Consider the following 19,352-nt stretch of genomic DNA (forward strand, 5'->3'; position numbering starts at 1 on the left):
AAGAGAAAAAGAAGTGGGAGGCCCACAGGTAGGTGATCTTGAGTTTAGTGGGTCCCACCAGTTGGGATGACCAGGACTTAGGATCTGGGGCAGGCTAGAGGCAAGAAACATGATACCAAGAGGGGTGGCCTGATAGTTTTGCTGATGTAGGGAGTGGTGAGAATCACTATATGGGGTCCCATCCAGCACAGTTGGAGTGATCGAAGATGGAGTTCCTTTAAGAGGACAGTGTCTCCTGGTTAAAGTGAACCCTCAGAAGGCACTAGTTCTACTGGGGCAGAAAGGTGGTGATTTGAGTGTTCCCAGAGGAGAATGTTGAGCAAAATGAGATAGGTAAATATGAGGCCAGAAGTGGGAGTTAGATGGGAAGATTATGATTAATCAGGAATGGGTAGCCATAGAGCAGTTTTAAGGGGTTGATTCCTGTGGGAGCTCTAGCGGCAGCTCAGATTTGGGTAAGCACAAGGGGAAGCAGTTCAGGCCAGAATATTTGAAGCTCAGTTGAGAGTTTTGTAAGGTAGTTTTTGAGGATTTTGTGTACCCTTTCAATCTTACCCCAAGACTGTGGACTATAAGGAATGTGAAGCTATCAGGAGATGTTGAGGCTTTCTGAGACCTGTTGAGTTATTTGAGAAGTGAAGGCAGGGCCATTGTCTGACTGAATGGATGTTGGAAGGCTGAACCTGGGGATGATCTGCTCAATGAGGACTGAGGCCACAGTGTCTGCTATCTCTTGAGAGGTCAGGAAAGTCTCAATCAATTCTGAAAATGTATCAATTATGGTGAGTAGGTATTGGAACTTTTTGTGTCTGGGCATGTGAGTAAAATCTACCTGCCAATCTTTGCCTGGTTGGTGTCCTCGCATCTGATAAGTGGGGACCTTGGGTCATAGGCCCCCCTGAAGTGTGACAGAGTAACATATTGAGCATGTGGAATGGACCTGTTGAATTAAGGCACACGTACCGGGTAGGTAAAAGAAAGTTTGGAGGAATTGAAAGAGTGTTTGGAAACCAATGTGAAATGACTTGTTGATGTCAGAGAGGAGATCTTGGGCTTGGAGTTGAGGAAGGGCAATTTTGTCCCCCAGGAAAGTCCAGCCCTTGTCTCTGATATGGCCCTCTCATGCCAGGAGGTCAGTCTGTTCTTGCTGGGTTAGGCCAGTTTGGTGGGCATAGAAAGAAAGATAATGGGAGCCATGGGTGGTTCACTGGTTAAGCTTCTAGCAACCACATCAGCCTTGTTTGTTCTCTCAGTTATGGGGTCAGAAGTAGTTTGATGACCCTGGCAATGTATAATAGCAACTTGGGAAGGGAGGTGGAGTGCCTCAAGGAGTTTAGAGATGAGAGAGGAATTGACTATAGGGGAGTCTTTGGTAGGTAGGTATCCTCTCTCCTTCCAGATGGCTGAGTGAGACTGTGCAATAAGAAAGGCATATTTGGAGTCAGAATAGACGTTAACTGACTTGCATTTTGAAAGGTGGAGAGCTCAGATGAGGGCAAAGAGCTCTGCCCTCTGAGAGGTTGTACCTTCAGAGAGGTGGCTGGCCTCCAGGACCCCCAAAGCAGTAACCACAGCATAGGTTGCTCTGTGGTGATTGTCTGGCCAAACAATTGAGCTGCCATCTACAAAAATTGTCAAGTCTGGTGCCAGCAAGGGGTGGTCTAAGAATTCATCCTGAGATGTGCAGAACACCTCAAGTACTTGAGGACAAGAATAGGTAGTTGGATGGGTAGATCCATACATTGGGAAAAGAGAAGCTGGGTTAAGGGGTGGAGAGGCACAGAGGGAAATGGTGGGGTTTTCCATGAAAAGAAAATGAAACTCCTGAATTTGGAAGGGGCCATGGAGGGAGTGAGATTTATGTGCGAGGAGGTCATGAAGCCTATGTGTGGAAAAGACAGTCAAAGGTTGAAGGAGAGTTAACTTTAGAGATTCTTTGGTAAGTTCAGCTGCCATGGTGAGGTTCTGGAGGCAGGGCAGCCATCCCCACACTGTAGAGTAAAGCTGTTCAGAGAGATATGTTACAGGAGAGTAAGACAGTCCAATGGGCTGGGCAAGAAGACCAGTGACAATTCCTTGTTTTTCATCTGTAAAGAAGTGGAAGGGACAGTTGGAGTTGGGTAGGGAGAGTGAAGGTGAAAAAAATCAAAACATCTTTGAGTTTTAGGAAAGATCCAGAGACCCAAGCCAGTGATGTCAACTGTCCAATGGGAGTGCCTTTAGCTGCCTGGTAAAGGGGTTTGAGAAGAAGGACAAAGTTGGGAAACCAATGTCAGAAGAATCCACTGAGCCACCCAAAATGAGAGGATATGGTCTGCTGACTCCTAAGAGCTTGGATTCTGTCTACAGTGAGGCTTTTGGAGGTATGGGTTAGAAGAATGCCCAGGTAGGTAACTGAGAGGACCAAGAGTCAAGCTTTGGCTGGGTGAAATTGGCATCCTCAGGAACCTAAAAAGTTGAGAAAACAGTGAAATGAGAGGTTGAGAGCGGTATGTGAGAGGAGGGTATAATGGTTAGGGACCACTGGATGAAGGGGAATAACTGCTTTGTTGACTAAATGGAGATCTTGTACCAAGAAGTATGCTTTTGATGGTTTGGGGACAGGTAGGATAGGAGTGTTGCAGGGAGAGTCTATGGGAATAAGAAGGCCTTGATATGGTGATCATTCAATGATGGGTGAGTCCCCTGTGGTGAGGAAGAGAGATGGGAAATTGAGGTCTAGAGGGGAACTTATACTCGGGCTTTAGCTGAATCTGCTCCAGTTGATGGTGTGTTGTTATTACTGGTTTGGAGGTGTTGCAGACTTGGGGGTCTATTAGGCCTGATGGGAGGGGATAATTGGTGGTTGGGGAGGGTGTGTGTATAGTAGATTGAATAAAGGGGAAGAGGAGCTGGTTATACAGGCATGGGGTGAGAGCTAGATGGTAGCCCCTAAGAGCTGGAGAACATCTTATCCTAGGAGGGGAACTGGACAGAAAGGGATAACTAAAAAGGAGTGGTAAAAGGATGTCCCTTTAGGGAGCACATCAGACTGGCCATTTTCTTTGGTAATGACAGTGTTCCATCTATCCCCATGACTGAGATTTGGGACAGATGTAAAGGATCAGAGTGGGCAGGCAAGACAGAATAGGTAGTCCCTGTGTCCCCAAAAGGAAGGTAATAGACTTACCTGCTACCTGGAGCATTACCCTGGGCTTGGCAAGGGTTATGGGGGTCAAGGCTTCTTCAGTTGTCAGCCAGTCCCAGATGCTCAAGAGAAGGGATTGCCTGTCTGGCCATACCCCCACGTTGAGGTGCTAGGAGGGACCAGTCAGGGGACAGTCTCTCTTCCAATGTAGCTGGGGCAAGGCTGAGAGGTAGGCAATTGGTTAGAGCACTAGTGGGCCCAGTGGCCTTCCTGTCTGATTTGAAGCAGGCTCTGGTGGTTCAGACTTCTGAGAACCCCTGGGAGTCTCAGCAGGAGCCAGGGCTGGCTGCAAAGCTGCTACCAAGGATTTGTCTGGAATGCCACCTTTTTCTGAAAGCAGGCCTGCTGGCTGAGTTCAGCTTTTCCTCATGGGCATTGTAAACTTTAAAGGCCATTCTCACCAGATTTTGGATGGGGATTTGGAGACCATCCTCAGCCAGCTTTAGCTTTTTTTTTAATATCAGGGGCTGACTGAATGATGAAATGAGTGTCCAGAATGGTCACCCCAAAGGGCAATTCAGGGTCTAATTTAGAGAATGAGGGCCTTCGTTAAGCAGTTAAGGAACATTGCAGGATTCTCATCAAGCCCCTAAGTGACTTCTATTAGTGTATCAAAATTAACAACCTTATTAGAAACTGCCTGCATGCCTGCCAACAGACATTGTATCATCTGGGCACAGTGGCATTGGCTCTGTCCATTTTGATAGTTCCAATCAGGATTGAGGCATGGTGTCTTCAGTCAAATGAACCTGGTCCCATGCAGCTACCTGGATTCATTAGAGGTAAGGGTGGAGGCAAGGATGACATGAACGTCATGCCAAGTAAGGTCATAGGCTTGGGAAAGGTATTTAAATTCTTTGATATATGTAGTGGGGTCAGCAGAAAAGGAGCCTAAGCATTTTTTTTTATTTGGGAGAGATTTTGTAGAGAAAAAAGGACATGAACTCGAATGATGCCCTCAGATCCTGTCACCTCAAGGACAGGACAGAGTAGTTCAGGATTTTGGGTCATTTGGTGAGACCCGGTATGGGCATTTACTGGGGAAGAGACAGGGGAAGGAGGGTGGTCTAACTCAGGTGGAGCTGGTTCCAGATAACAATGAGGATCAAGATGGGAGGGTCTGGGGGGTTGAGAGGAGAATGTCTTAGGAAGTTCAGTAAGCAGAAAGGGTCAGAGTCAGGAGCAGAGAGGGATGTGGAAGTTTCTTTAGCAAGAAGGACTTGGAAAGTGAAACAGGTGGAGCAGAAAGAGGAATGGGAGCGTAAATCCCCAAAGGCCTGAATATAAGGAACCTAACCACATTTTTTTTCTGTCTGTTGGCAGAAATTGTCCAAATCAGTGAGGATTTAAAAAATTAAAAGTCCCCTCAGGAGGCTATTTAGAGCCATTATTTAAAGTTTATTATGGCCAGGCCACAGAGAAATAGAAAAAGAGCCATTTACAGTGTAAGTCCTGAGTGAGTCTCAATTTGGAAAAATTTATGTTTCGACACCTTTCAAGGGGCTTTTGGGGTCCAGAGTGGAATCTGTGTTTCCCATGATCTTTTGACACGAGGGGGTGAGCAGGAAGGAAAAACACATCCCAATTACCTACTCTCCTCACCAGAGAATGGAGTGGCCTGGCCAGGGATTGAGACTTGAGAGAGAGAAAATATATACCCCCAAATCATGCCCCCAATGACCACATCTTACAGCCACACCCTACCTGCTTTCAGTTATTGCTTAGTTTATCCTATCAAGGGATTGATTTGCTGATTGTATTAAGGCTCTCATAACCCAATTATTTCTGCTCTAGACCTTCTTACACTGTCTCACACATGAGCCTTTGGGGGACACTTAATATCCAAACCATAAAAATCTGCACAGAAATATATTCATTGGGGAAAAAACAAAAAATAGAATAGAAATCAAGGACATCTTACACAGATTGTAGTAGCCTCTGGTTTGCTCAAAAACAACAACCAAGTTTGGAATTTTATTGAGAAAGTAAAAAATTATATAACATATCATTATAAAAACCTCATTGACACTTATAGCATTATGTGAGAGTTGGAAAATTCTGAATGGCAAGTGGCTGCAGTTAACAGGAAAAACTACTCTTAAAATCATAGCAGGTAATCGTGCTGGATTGGGTTTGTAAGGTAGTTCCTGGAAAAGATGTTTGTAACCTTAGTGTTTTCTCATGGCCTCTAGACTCTCTTTAGTTGAGTGTGACAGGAATGACTGAATTATATAATCAATTCTCAGATTTCCTTCTTTTAATAAAGATCTTTTTCTGAAAGCACCATGAAAAAAAATCATCTTTGAAGTTAGGTTTTCTTGTCTTTCAGTGTCTTGATAGACATTCTTCTTGTCTTTGGTTCCATGTTGGAGGGAAAGTCCAGGAGTCAATGTAAATGAACTGGGACCATTTGAGCATCAAAGAGTACAGAAGGAAAAACAAAATCTCTCTCAAAGCAGGGTCATCTGGAGTGTAGCATTGAATTCTCTTTATTAGTTTTATAAGCATGAGTATAATCTTGAAGAATTGAGCCAATATTACCCTATTTGGAAAGATAACTTTATAAAGATTAGATAAGCAAAAAAAGAAAAACATAAATTTCAAAATATAAGAAAAAACAGTCACAATATATGTGATTTGAATAAGTGTTCTAAATTATAATCCTTAGAATTACTAGAAGAATTATTATAATTAGTAAGTTAGAGAAATTTGGTTGCTTATGACATGCAATATTTTAACATTATAACTAGAATTGTGCATGATTTTATATATATATTATATATATATATATATATATATATATATATATATATATTTTATACTATTTATACTATTTTATAGTAGACATCTGAGTCATCATTTGGGAAATTTTTATAAAAATTTGGAACATATTATAAACATACTTATATAATTTTATAAAGTTTAAACATTTTTTAAAAATTTTTAACCAAGTTTTTTAATATATAAAATTTTAAAATATTAAGTAAGTCTAATTAGTTTAATACCATCCTTTTATCAGGGATAAATACATCTTTTAAGGCTCCAAAGTATCAAGTGTAAATTCCCAAGGTTAATTTGACATAAAAAGAAGTAATTTAGAATTTTGATCCTGCTGAAGCCTAGGACAAAAGGTTTAAATACTTGATCAAAATAGAATTATGGGTCACTAAGTAATAATAGTATTTTATTCAGATTAATAATTTAAAAACTATAGGAAACCAAATATATGATAGTTTTTAGTTATATTTCCCTGATTGCTAATAATGTTGAACATTTTTTTCACATACATGTTGGTTATTTCTTTTTCTTTGAGAAATGTATTTTGTTCATTTATTGATTGGGGTTTTTATTTGGGGTGTATTAAGTTTTTGAGTTTTTTATATATTCTAGAATATATAAAAATATATTTTTATATATTCATCTGTGAAAAAATAACCAGCAACTATTTTCTCCCATTCTGTAGACTTTTTTTTTCATTCTCTTACTTGTTTCCTTTGCTGTGGAGAAATTTTTTAAATTGATGCTCTCCTACTTATTCTTTCTTGATTTTATTTCTTAAGTTTTAGTTTATTATTAAGGAAGTCAATGTCTGTATTTTTATGTTGGAGTGTTGTTGCGATGGTTTCTTCTACTAGTTTCAGAGATTCTGGTCTAGTTTATAGGTTTAGATCCATTGTAAGTTGAGTTATTTTTTCCTGTTAAGTGATAGCTAAGGACCTAGTTTTATCTTCCACAAATGGCTATTCAGTGTTTCCAACACCATTTTTTAAGACCTTTGCTTCTACCTTATGATTTTTGGCATGTTTGTCAAAAAAAATGCACTAACCATATCTGTGTGGATTTGTCTCTATGTCTTATATTCTATTCTATTGGTCTTCTTGTCTGCTTTTGTTGTGACATCTCTGTAATATAACTTGAAATTGAGTTTTTGATATCTTCACTTTTATTCTTATTACTCAGGATTGCCTTGGCTGTTCTGGGTCATTTTTTTCCATTTGAATTTTAGGACTTTTTTTTCTAGTTCTATGAAGAAAATTATTGATATTTTGATAGGGATTGCATTCAATCTGTAGATTAATTTTAATAATATGGCCATTTTAATAAGGTTAATTCTGCTGTCCAAGAACATGGGACTTTTTTTCTTTTAAAGTCTTCTCCAGTTTCATTCTTCAGTAGTGTATAATTTTTATTGTTGAGGTCTTTTACTTCCTGGGTTAGATTAATTTGCAGGTATTTTCTTTTTTTCTTTTTTCTTTCTTTCTTTTTTTCTTTCTTTCTTTCTTTCTTTCATACTATTGTAAAAGAAATTTTTTCCTGACTTCTTTTTCATTGGGTTCATTATTGGTGTATAGAAAAGCAGTTGATTTTTGTTCAACATCATTAGCATCTGGAAAATACAAATCGAAACTACACTAAAATTTCATCTTACCCTGTTAATAGTGGCAACCATCAGAATATAAATAATAATAAACACTGGCAAGGATGTGGGAAGAAAAAAAAAGTTATACATTGTCAGTGGGACTGCAAATTAGTAGAACCACTTTGCAAAGTGGTATGGAGATTCCTCGAAAAATTAGAAATGTAACCACTATATACCCCAGCTATTCAGCTCTTCAATATGTATCCAAAAGAATTAAAATCAGTATGTCATGGCAATATATGCATTTCAATATTCACAGCCATGCAATTTATGATAGCCAGGTTATAGAATGATATTAGATGCTTAAAACACAAAAAGGAGGAAAAAATGTGGTATGCATAAACAATAGCATTCTGCTCAGCCATAAAGGAAAATAAAATTATGGCTTTTTTGTAGTAAATGAATAGAACTGGAGAATATCATGAGAAGTAGAATAAATCAGGCTCGAAAGTCCACATTCAAATATTTTCTCACAAGTGGTTGCTAAAGAGAGAAAAAAAAAGAATTTAAAAGGGCCAATATCACAGAAATATAAGGATGAACTACAGAGTAGAGATAAGGGACCAAGGGGGAGTGAGGAAGTAATGGAAAGGGGAAGAACAAGAATAAAATTGACATAATAATGTGATATTTATGAATGAATATAGTATTCTGATTTTCACTCTTCTTATATGATCATAATGTACCAGTGGAAAAATACATATGCAAATAAATTGGCAACTCAGCAAAATATATCATATATTTTGTGAGAGGGAGGATGGGGTAGTACTAGGAATTGAAGAAAATTATTTTGTATGCATGTAGAATCCAACTATGATATAAGGTTATATTGCACTAATAAAAGCATCAAAAACCAAGGTAACACATAACTATGAAAAATAATACAGCAATAGAGAAAGTTTGTATAAACGTAAAACCCTTAACTCATTTCAGGCTTTTTTTCTAAGAAATTTTTAAAAATCACAAAGTGGCTTGCACGGGAAGGGCAGAGACCCAGCCTGGCTGTCCACTTCCCGGGATTCTCCAGGGTTCCCACTGTCACGTGTCCAGAGACACTAGCCACAGCCAGATTCCATGAGCTCCCAACATGAACCAAAAGAAATTGTAGAAGTTGACGGACAACTTAACTAAAATTTGCAAGCATTCCAAGTAATATTCCATTGTAAGAATACATCATATTTGACTTTCTCTGAGTCTAGCTTTGAAACTGCGATCTTCCATCATGGCGGCCGGCGCTGAGGGATCAATTCTATGACCTCTTCAGCTGCGCAGGCAAAGGGAGTCTTAAACTGACTGAATACTGTTTGCTCAGGATCACTTGGCAATGCTGGGCTGAAGTGGACCTAGGGCAAGCAGTTTGTGCCCCTCAGAGCCCACACTGAGCCCAGAGCGGGTGAATTCAGGCTGCCCAAGAGCAGTCTCTGGCTGATTGTCTGCGCCTTCCCGCCAAACCACCGCGACTCAGTGCTGCAGACATTCTGGCGGAATAGAGAAACAACTCCTCGGTTCCTCCATTAACCTTTTGAGGTGATGCCAACCAAGCCTTCATAGGCAGTGGGCCCAGAATTGAGAAGGGACCTGGGAGAGTCAGACTGGACCCACCCAGCAAAGAGAACAAACATCTGCCCTTCGCATTGGACACCACCATGGCAGAGAACTGACGTCACCAGAATTCAGTGGAGGGGATAGCTTCATCGAAACCGGAGACTGCAGGTGTGTGACCCCCGGGCCCATCATCCCCAAACAGCGGGGAAATCTCAAAGGCCTCCCCCCTAAGCTCTCCCGTGAGCGCGATTGTCAGACCAAGGGAGTCAGGAACAGTGCCTGACCCCCCGGCTACTGCTCCCACCAGCGCTGACAAACGAGGTCTCTAGCGCCAGCTCCTGGGGGCGTGGCTACCAAAGGGCAGGCAGAATAAGCTGACGGTTACCAGCCCCATGCTCACTCAGTTACCTTTAGGGCCAGTCTGTGTGTTTTTTTCCCCTGTTGATGTATCCCTAAGTAGAAGCCGTTCTCAGCAAGGACAAGAACATTTTAGCATCTTGCAGAAAAGTACAAATTTGCTGGATTCTCTGCCCAAAATTTTTCTGCAGATTTTGTGATACTGGGCAGGATGGATTTTCAACAGTTGCACCTTGTTCTGAAAGTTTGGCCCTCCTAAATTCAAGTGTTCACTGGCAGGGATGCTTTAAATTTTCAGGTTTCTGTTCACTTTGGCATTTAGGGATGAAGGAAATTGGAACTAGAAATGAAACATGGTTTGTGCCAGCAGCTTAAAACTTCACATAATCAGTTCCTTCTCAGGGCACACTCTCTGTTTCATTCTCTGTTGAAGTAGCCCTAAGCAAAAGCATTTCTTAGCACAAGCAGGAAAACTTTCTTTTGGGAGCATTTCAGCAGCTTGCAGGAAAGTACAAATTACTGGAATCTCTGCCCAAAGTTTTCCTTCAGATTTTGTTGATACTGGGAAGCATAGATCCTCTCACCTTTCCCACTTTGCTTCGCATGTTTGGTACACATTGGTTCAAGAGGTCATTGGCAGGAACACTTTGAATTTTTAGGGTTCACTTCATGCTGCCTTATAGGGATGAATGCAATTGGAACTGGAAATCCAAAACGGTTTGTACCAGCTTCTTGAAGCATCCCAGACTCATTTAATTCTCAGTGAGCACTCCTTACATTGTACCCTGTTGAAATAACCCTAAGTAGAAGCATATCTCATCACGTGCAGGAACATTTTATTTTGAGATTGTTTTAGCAGCTTGCAGGAATATTCGGATTTAATGGGATGTCTGCCTTAATTTTTTCTGAGGATTTCATTCATACTTGGCAGGATAGATCCATTCACCTATCCTATCTGGCTCCTCAAGTTTGGTCCTCCTAAGTTCAAAAGTTGGCTGGAAGGAATGCTTTGAATTTTTAAGTTTTATTGCATTTTGCTTTATAGAGGTGAAGGCAATTTGAACTGGAAATCAACCATGATTTGTGCCAGCTGCATGAATCTTCACACACTCAGTTAGTTCTCAGGGCACCATCCCTGTATTGTTCCCTGTTTAATTAGCCCTAAGCAAAAGTGTTTATCAGCACATGCAAGAACACCTTTTTTGGAATTGTTTTAAGAGCTTGCATGAAAGTATGAATACTGAAATATCTGCCATAATGTTCCCTGTGGATTTCCTTGATACAAGGAAGCATAGATCTTGTCACCTGTCTCAACTTGCTACCAAAGTGTGCTTCTTCTAGGTTCAATGAGTCACTGGCCTGAACCCTTTGAATTTTCAGGTTTAACTTTGTTTTTCCCTCTAGGGATGAATGCAATTGGAACTGGAAACAAAACATCTTTGTGTTAGCTGCTTGAAACTTCACACATTCAGGTGGTTCTCTGGGTGCACTCCTTGATTTATTCCCTGTTGAAATAGCCTTATTTCTCACAACGTGCAGGAAACTTTCTTTTGAAAGTATTTTAGCAGCTTGTAGGAAAGTATGAATTTAATAGAATCTCTGTCCAGATTTTTCCTGCAGATTTTGCTGATACTGGGTAGGATTCATCAGCTCACCAGTCCCACCTGGGTTCCCATGCTTAAATCTCCTAGGTTCAAGGAGTCACTGGCAGGAACACTTTTAATTTTTAGAATTCACTTTTTTTTTTGGCCTGATAGGAATGAATGCAATAGAAACTAAAAATCAAGTGCCAGCTACTTGAAACTTTACTCACTCAGTTAATTCTCAGTATGCACTCCTTATATTGGACCCTGTTGAAATAGCCCTAAGCAGAAGCATTTCACCGCATGTGCAAGAACACGTACTTTTGTGATCATTTTAGCAGCTTGCTGAAAAATACAAAGTTAATGAAATGTCTTTCCAAATTTTTTCCGTGGATTTTTTTGATACTGGGCAAAACATATCCTTTCACCAGTCCCACCAGGCTCCCCAAGTTTGGAACTACTAGGTTCAAATAGTCACTGACAAGAATTATTTGAATTTTTAGGGTTCACTTCATGTTGCCCTATAGGGATGAATGCAATTGGAATTGAGAATCAAACATGGTTTGTATCAGCTGTTTGAAATTTCACACACTCAGTAAATTATCAGTGTGCACTTCTTAGTTTGTACCCTTTTGAAATATACCTAAGCAGAATCTTTTCTCAGCATGTGCAAGAACACCTTCTTTTGAGATTGTTTTAGCAGCTTGCAGGAAAGTACAAAATTTAATAGAATGTCTCCCAAATTTCTCCTGTGGATTTTGTTGATAATAGGCAGGATAGATACTTTCACCAGTCCCACTTGGATCCCCAAGATTTGTCCACCTATTTTCAAGGGGTCGCTGATCTGAATGCAATGAATTTGGGGGTTTCACTTTGTTTTGCAGTATAGGAATGAATGCGGGTGGAACTGGAAACCAAACACGGTTTGTGTTAGCTAGTTGAAATTTGACACTTTCAGTTGGATCTCAGGGCACACTCCCTGATTTTTTACCTGCTGAAATAGCTTTAAGCATAAGCATTTCTCAGCATGTGGAGAAACACCTGTTTTTGTGAGTGCTTTAGCACCTTGCAGAAAAGTATGAATTTCTGCCTAAATTTTACCTGCAAATTTTCTTGTTACTCAGGAGAATTGATGTGTTCACCTGTCAAATCTTCTCACCAATTTTTGTTCTACTAGGACCAAATGATCAGTGGCAGGAATTATTTGAATTTTTAGGCTTTACTTCACTTTGCCCTATAAGGATGAATGCAATTGGAACTGTGCAATCATTCTGGTCTCTGGTGTGGTCAATTAGCCACTTGGCTACCTCAATTGTGGGGGTAAGAGACACGGAGTCAACATACAGATGCTGGGGGCTGGTGAGAAGTTGGCTGGTGAGAATGGCAGGCAATCAATGTCCAGCAGCCCATTTATTTTTTGAATGCATACAACTGTTATAGGGTTCAGATGGGTTGTGCCTGTCAATCATATATAAGCAAGATAATATCCATAAGCCAATCATCTTATGCCTAATGTAACCTCGCTAATGAGGAAGCTCTAAATATTGCTATCATCTTGAAGGGTCTTTGTCCCTAGGAGAGGGGGCCTTCTGAGTCAGGGGTTTCATGTCCTGAAGCTCCTAATTATCAGTTTCCTGGACTAGTAGCTTGGCAATGCTAACCACAAGTGCTGAGGATGTGGTTTCACTAGGCTTGCTAGAGCAAAGCATCCCATCCTGCAGGCATTTCTGTCAGGCCTGAACAAGCATAGATTCTTCAAGCACTCTGAGCTGCTCACAGCTGCTAGCTGCAAACTAAATGTTATTCCAACATTTCCTCCCTTTTTATTAAATTTTTTTCTGAAGGAGAATCATGATGAGAGAAGAAAGGAAAAGGGAAAAGCATAGAAAAAGAGGAAAGAACCAAGAAATAGAAAAGGGGAAACATCCAGACAAGGCTCTTTCCTGTAACCACAGTCACTGTTGACTAGGTCTCTGTCTGTCATTTGGGTCCTGATCTGAGCTGGGCATGGGAAGCAAAGCATCCAAGGGGGCAGGAGACCTTTCTCAGAAGGGGTGAAGACAAGCCTTTGCACAGTTGGGGGGACTGAGGTTCTGTGCCTCACCTCTGTTGCCCCCCAAGTTTTCTCCTGATGGCTTCTCTGTGGCTGTGCCTGTCTTAGGTTGTTCCTTGAGGAATCTTACCCATCTTTGACTAACCAGCCATCCTCTGGGGCCAAACAGGGTGATGCAGAGTGTGTAAGGTCTTGCCCCCGAGAGGGTTCTCTGTCTCCTTGAATAGATAATGCCCTTGTGGTCTCCACACCAGTATTTATCTTAAGATCAGAAAACTCAGGTTTCTTCTCCATGGAGGGCCCAGCTCACAGCACTGGGCTGTTCAGAAAGGAAGGAGAAAGGCCATAGATAAACATTAATATTGTGGCAGAGTTGAGAGACACAGATAGATGAAAAAGAGAGCAGTGCTAAGACTCAGGGCATGATCCCTCATAGAAAACTGGCCCTTAGTTGATACTACTTAGATCTAATCCATAGCCACCATCCATACAGATGTGGGAAAATCATTATTTTCCTTTTGACTTTCCTTACATACATTAATTATTGTAGCTTGTTTTGTTGCTACTTTGTTGAGCCTTTTTTGGAAGTATCTTAAAAGAACATATCCTAAAACAAGAAAAACTATGCCAATACCAGCAAGAATCCAATTAGCAGGGTCAATTAAAGCTGACAATTTATCCCATAGCAGCTGTAATATTGAGGAGTTAAGGATTAGCTCTGCTCTGGTTTCATTTAGGCTGAGAATCTGAACATGAAGCATCATAGTGAAATTTCTAAAAATCATATCCCAAAGTCCCTTAAGTTTATTTGCTAATTCAAGCTGAGCTTCTGTTACATTTTTTTACTGAGACAGGGGTTTGACAACCATGTAGAAACTGAGAATTGCAGGGTACTCTAACATTCAATTGAAGCATATCAATTTTTTTTATCAATAAGGTCAATCTGTTGTTGTAACATTAAGATACCTCCTTGCAAGTAAAAGTTTAGTCACTCCTGGGTGGTCAGGGCTTTAGTGAAGTGATGCACTACCTGATTATTGGTTGCAGCATTTGCTGTGGACTGGGTCAAAACTACACCAGCTGCAGTAGCTGCTGTGACCACAGTGAGGAAGGCAGCTATAATGGCAGCAGTAATCCCCAAATCTCACTTAACTCTGGGAAGGGAAATATCTTTTGTAAAGTGAATCTCTTGAATGGAAGAGTCATCCTCTGTTGGGAACCATAACAGGGGGAGTGTTCTCATTAGCACTACTGTCTTAAGAGAGGAATTCCAGGAAATTGTCTAATTCACATTGGAAATCATCACAATTAAGACGACCATTTTTTGTGATTTTGAGTGGAAGTTATAAAAAAGAAGGGTGGCTTAACATATACATGACCTCTAGTAGCACGAGTAGCTTAGGGTTTTTCAAAAAAGCTATTAAACCAAATGGCATTCATGGTGACAGTAGGACTAGTATCTATACATTTGTAAGCACCACATAACAATTGCTTGCCTAACTGCAAAAAGTCTCCTGACTTTCTTTTGTATTTTGAGCATTTGTTATCCAATCTGTATCATACTTAAATATTAATGTACTTGTTTCTATTTAAAATTCCATTCTCCATCCACCTTTTTTATAGGGTCTGGACCAACTCATAAGCTCATTAGAAATGAAATAGGTTCTGTAAAGGGAGAGACAGTCTCTCAAAGATATAGCTATTACAGGTATACCTTCACTGATATCTTTAAATTTTTTCATGCACATAGCTGCAGAAAGAGTTGGGGCCAATAATGTGAGTCTTTAGCATGAGGGGGCATGGTCATGCCACTAGGCAGATCACTGACAGAGACTAATTTTGCATCTCCTTCTAAGGAGATTGGCCAAAAACCTATAATGCCTCCTATTCCAGGCTCCCAAAGAGTATCATTGTGAAGGCAATTTGTAGACTGACATAACCTCTGTGCCCTAGACACATTCCTTAATATAGTAAAGACCCATGAATAATTAAGTGAGAGTAAAATATTCCAAGGTTGCCTTGCTATTGGGTCAGATATAACAGGGCATCATAAGGAAACATTAATAGCAAACAAGAATGGTAATACAGTATCATCCACACCAACAGGTAAAAGCATCCCAGAAGATGGAGCCCCAACCCCCAAGTATGTACTTGTGGGCTGAATGACAGATTGATGCACAACCGCATAAAGGGGTCCTTTTCTGCATTGATGCAAAATAAGGGGTAAAGTCCAATTAAAGTCCCAGCAATAACATAAGTTGTTTCCGATAGGTTGGGTGTGGTCATTCTGGTCAGGTGCAGGAGAGTGGTGAGAGCAGCAGTTGCAATTGTGGCTGTGAGGACTTCGAGCCTCATGATGATGTTGATCCAGGGGGCTCCTGCTGTCCTCCTGAGTTTTGTCCTTGGGATGCATTTTGCAAGATTTTAGAGAGAAGTATGTCCAACATTCTGATCATGATTAGTTGAGCATGGATTGCTCTCATGTTTTTTTTAATTACAGTGGCATGAGTATTTTTCTCACTGAAGTGTTATTGCTTCTAGGTGGTGCTAGAGGCTTTCCACTAGAGGAAAACTGTCCCACAGACAGAGGCTTATGAGTGATAGCTGCCTGCAAAGCAATTTTTTCTCTCATGGGCCATAATTTAAAGTGTGTCCGTTTTGCTTAGACAGGCCAGCATAGAGCCTTGAGTTATCAGGCTGTTAGGCAGAGACCTTTCTTTCTCCTGTTGTGCATTTACCTGTGAGTTTCAGGTTATAGTTGCACACATAAGCAAGAAGAGAGTACCAGGGCTCTGGTCTCTGGCAGGTGACATGGTCTGGGCTTGATCTGATACGGTTTTGATATCACCCCAGGTTATCTTGTAAGCCCTCAAGTGGGAAGGTCATGATGATTTCTTCTTCTCCTTTTGGCTTGGTTTCTGAAGCCTGGCTGTCAATGGCTGGTCTGACATTTTTTGCTGGTACCCAAGAGATGTGAGAGGCATCCTCTGGAAAAACACAGGTGAAGCTTCTACCTTAGGTAATCAAAGGGTGTGGCCCTTTCCATGCATTGGTGAGTGGATCTTTCCAATGTACTAGAGGGACTGGAGCCAGGGAGGGAAAGGAGCTCCAGTGCTTGTATTCAGGGCTTATCCCATTTGAGTCAAAGTTAAGAAACTTGAGGGCAAAAAGAGCATGCATCAATACAAGATGAGGATCTGGGCATATATGAGCATTCTTTTGTTCCTGTAATGTTTCCTTAAGTGTCTGGTTAGTCCTTTACACTATACCTTGTCCTTGTGGGTTATAAGGAATGCCTGTTGTGTGAGTAATCTTCCAGGACACCAGGAAATTTTGAAACTCCTGTGATGTATATGCTTGTCCATTGTCTGTTTTTAGAGACCAAGTCACTCCAATATTAACATTGCTGCTTTCATTGCCTTTATCGCATTTGAAGCCTTCTCTCCTAACTGTGCCATAGCATGTATACATTTGGAGTAAGTGTCCATAATAACAAGGAATACTTGAGCTTACCAAAAGAGAAGATGTAAATGACATCCATTTGCCAAAGTTTATTAGTGGAGAGGCCTCGAGGGTTTACTCCCTGTGGTTACAGTGGTCCAAGCAGCACCAGAGGGGCACAATTCTTTCAACCCTGAACTAGATGCTTGCATTGTGTTATAGTAAAGTCAGGAAACAAGGCTATCAAATTATTTGCAGACATGTGAAACTTAGTGTGCAGGATACGGGCTTACTCCATCAAGTCCAATGACACAGGAAAGCAGGAAATAAATGTGTCCTTCTCCCCCAGTATGGTGTCATTAGACCCGTTGGAGATGAGTTTGTTCACCAGAGAGTTGCCTGTAGCAATGAATCCAGGCAATCCAGTATGGGGTCTCACATGTGAGATGAACCATGGAGGTTTCCTGTTTTCTGTAAGATCCTTAAGAGTCTGGAGAGCTTGATCATTAGGCTTACCTGTGGGTCTAAAAGTTGCACAGGGAATTGCTTTTGCCACCTAGACAGAGAATTTACTGTCTGAAAAAAATATTGAAGAATGACTGTATTTTTACCCTAAGTTCTCCCAGTTGCACTGAGCCTGAGTGGTGCTCCACATGGGAGATGTCCTGTTTATTGGGAATTTTCGGGATAACAACAAAGGTGTGTTTGTTTGCATTGGTAAATGCACATGGTGCTAAAGGTATGGGCTGAGATGCAGGGAATGTGTGTTTAGGAGTATTTGTAATCTCCAGAGTTTGGAGCAACTCATCAGGGGGGAAGTGATTGTCAATCTGTCCAGGGAAAACAGTAAAGTCTGAAATAGAGTATTATTCTGTAGGAGAGTTGAGACCTTCGTGTGTGTTAAAGGTAACACCAAGGTGTTTGGCTCCATTTGAAAAATCTTGTTACAGTAATATCTCACTTTTAACCCCACAAGAATTATACTTTCTATCCTACTTGTGATTTTATGACATTCACTCCAGGCCAGATATACCCAATTTAGAGGTGCCTGGGCTTGCCATATAATGCCAAGTGGTGCTCCAGAAGTCATTAGTATTACTCCTAACAGGGGTTTTGACTGGTCGTATCTATGGGTCTCTAACCTTGAGAGACTGTCATTGATTATTTGAACAGTTTCTCTGCTTGACAAGTGAGCTTTATCTTGAGGAAATATCCTCCCCTTTTTTAACCAAGTCAAACAGAGGCCTGAATGCATCTGGAAGCAAACAAAGAAAAGGCTTGAGCCAATTAATTTGACCACATAACTATTGCAACTCATTAAGTGAGTATTGGAGTCTAATAGTCAGAGTAGTTCTAAGGGGTTGTATTCTTGCAGCAACTTATATGGGGCAGAATGTTGCACTTTATCAGTGGCTATGTGAAGGTCCAAAGTGTCAAGGTTAGACATCAACTTCCTAAGGCAGACTTTCAATTTATCAGAATCTGCATGAGCAAGTGAAATGTAATTCATATAATGTATGACCAGGCAATGCTGTGTAAGAGACCTGGTCACATGAGAAACAAAGACCTGACATATTGGAGGGCTATTTTTCATCCCTTGTGGGAGGACTGTTCAGTGATATCTCCAGGCAGGTATCATGGTGTTAGATTCACACATCATAAATGAAAAAAACTGTCTGTCCTGATGTGCTATAGGTATAGAAAAGAAGCAATCCTTGAGATCTATCACTAAAATAAAATAGTTGCTTGGGATGCTGGCTGGATGAGGAATACCTGATTAAAATAAACCTATCTTTTTCATATGTTTATTTATTGGCCTTAAATCTTGAAGTAACCCATATTTCCCATTTTTCTTGGGGATTACAAAAATAGGCATGTTGTGAGGGCTGTGGAGGATGGGATCTGGCTTAATAGGCAGTGGAACAGTTACCCTTAGAATTGGGGGAGCAGTGGTCTCTCCGACAGTCCTATTTGTCATGTATCATAATTTCATCATAAAGGGCTTTATCATCAATTGTTATGACAGCATCCATCTCCTCCAAAATGTTTCTTTCCCATAAGGTGTTAGGGACTTCTGCAATCAAAGGATAAAAGGCACCTTTCTCTCCATTGGTGTCCTACCAGATAACAGGGGAAATGACTCTCCTGGTGGTTTGTAACCCACCAACACCCTGAATTGGGGGACCTTGTACTGTCTTCCACTTCATCATCTTGGATGCTGAGTTGGATGTTTCTATTATAGAAACATCAGTCCCTGTGCCCACTATGCCCTTAACAGGGACATCATCAAGCCTAAGAGTTTTTCTGGGCTTGGTGTCCAAAATCGGTAGCATCCAGTGGATTTGAGGACGTTTCTTCCCTCCTTCTGGTGGGGCTGAGGGTTGGCCCAATGGGAGTGTAAAAGCCTGGTTCTGCAATCTTTTGCCCAGTGACAACCCTTTTTACATCTAGAACAAAGAGTCTTGGGATGCAGGGGGTCTGGGGGACTATCATTTTTGGGACAGAATCTTCTGATGTGAACTGGTTGATTGCAGCCAAAGCAAATGAGATCAGACCTTTGCTGTGAAGGCTCATCATTTTTGTTAGCTGCTAGTGTGCAAATTGCAGCTGTCAATGCCTGGATGGGTCCCAAAGAGGGGGCTAATGCCTTTGTAGCAATGATCCATTTAGAGAGGGATTCACTGCATGGTGGGGAAAATTGCAGCCCTAGTTTCAGCATTGGCTCCTTCCCATGCCAATTGCTTCACCATCAAATCTTGGATGGGG

General features: G+C 41.0%; 1 pseudogene; it reads left to right on the forward strand.

Moving 5' to 3' along the window:
* Positions 1-8,662: 8,662 nt before the first annotated feature.
* Positions 8,663-19,352, forward strand: part of LOC124095164 (thymidylate synthase-like) — a 74,573-nt pseudogene continuing 63,883 nt past the window's right edge.

This window comes from Marmota monax, unplaced genomic scaffold (assembly GCF_021218885.2).
Source record: "Marmota monax isolate L192 unplaced genomic scaffold, Marmota_monax_Labrador192_F-V1.1 WCK01_AAM20220418_F8-fsc00066, whole genome shotgun sequence".
Taxonomy (NCBI): Eukaryota; Metazoa; Chordata; class Mammalia; order Rodentia; family Sciuridae; genus Marmota; species Marmota monax.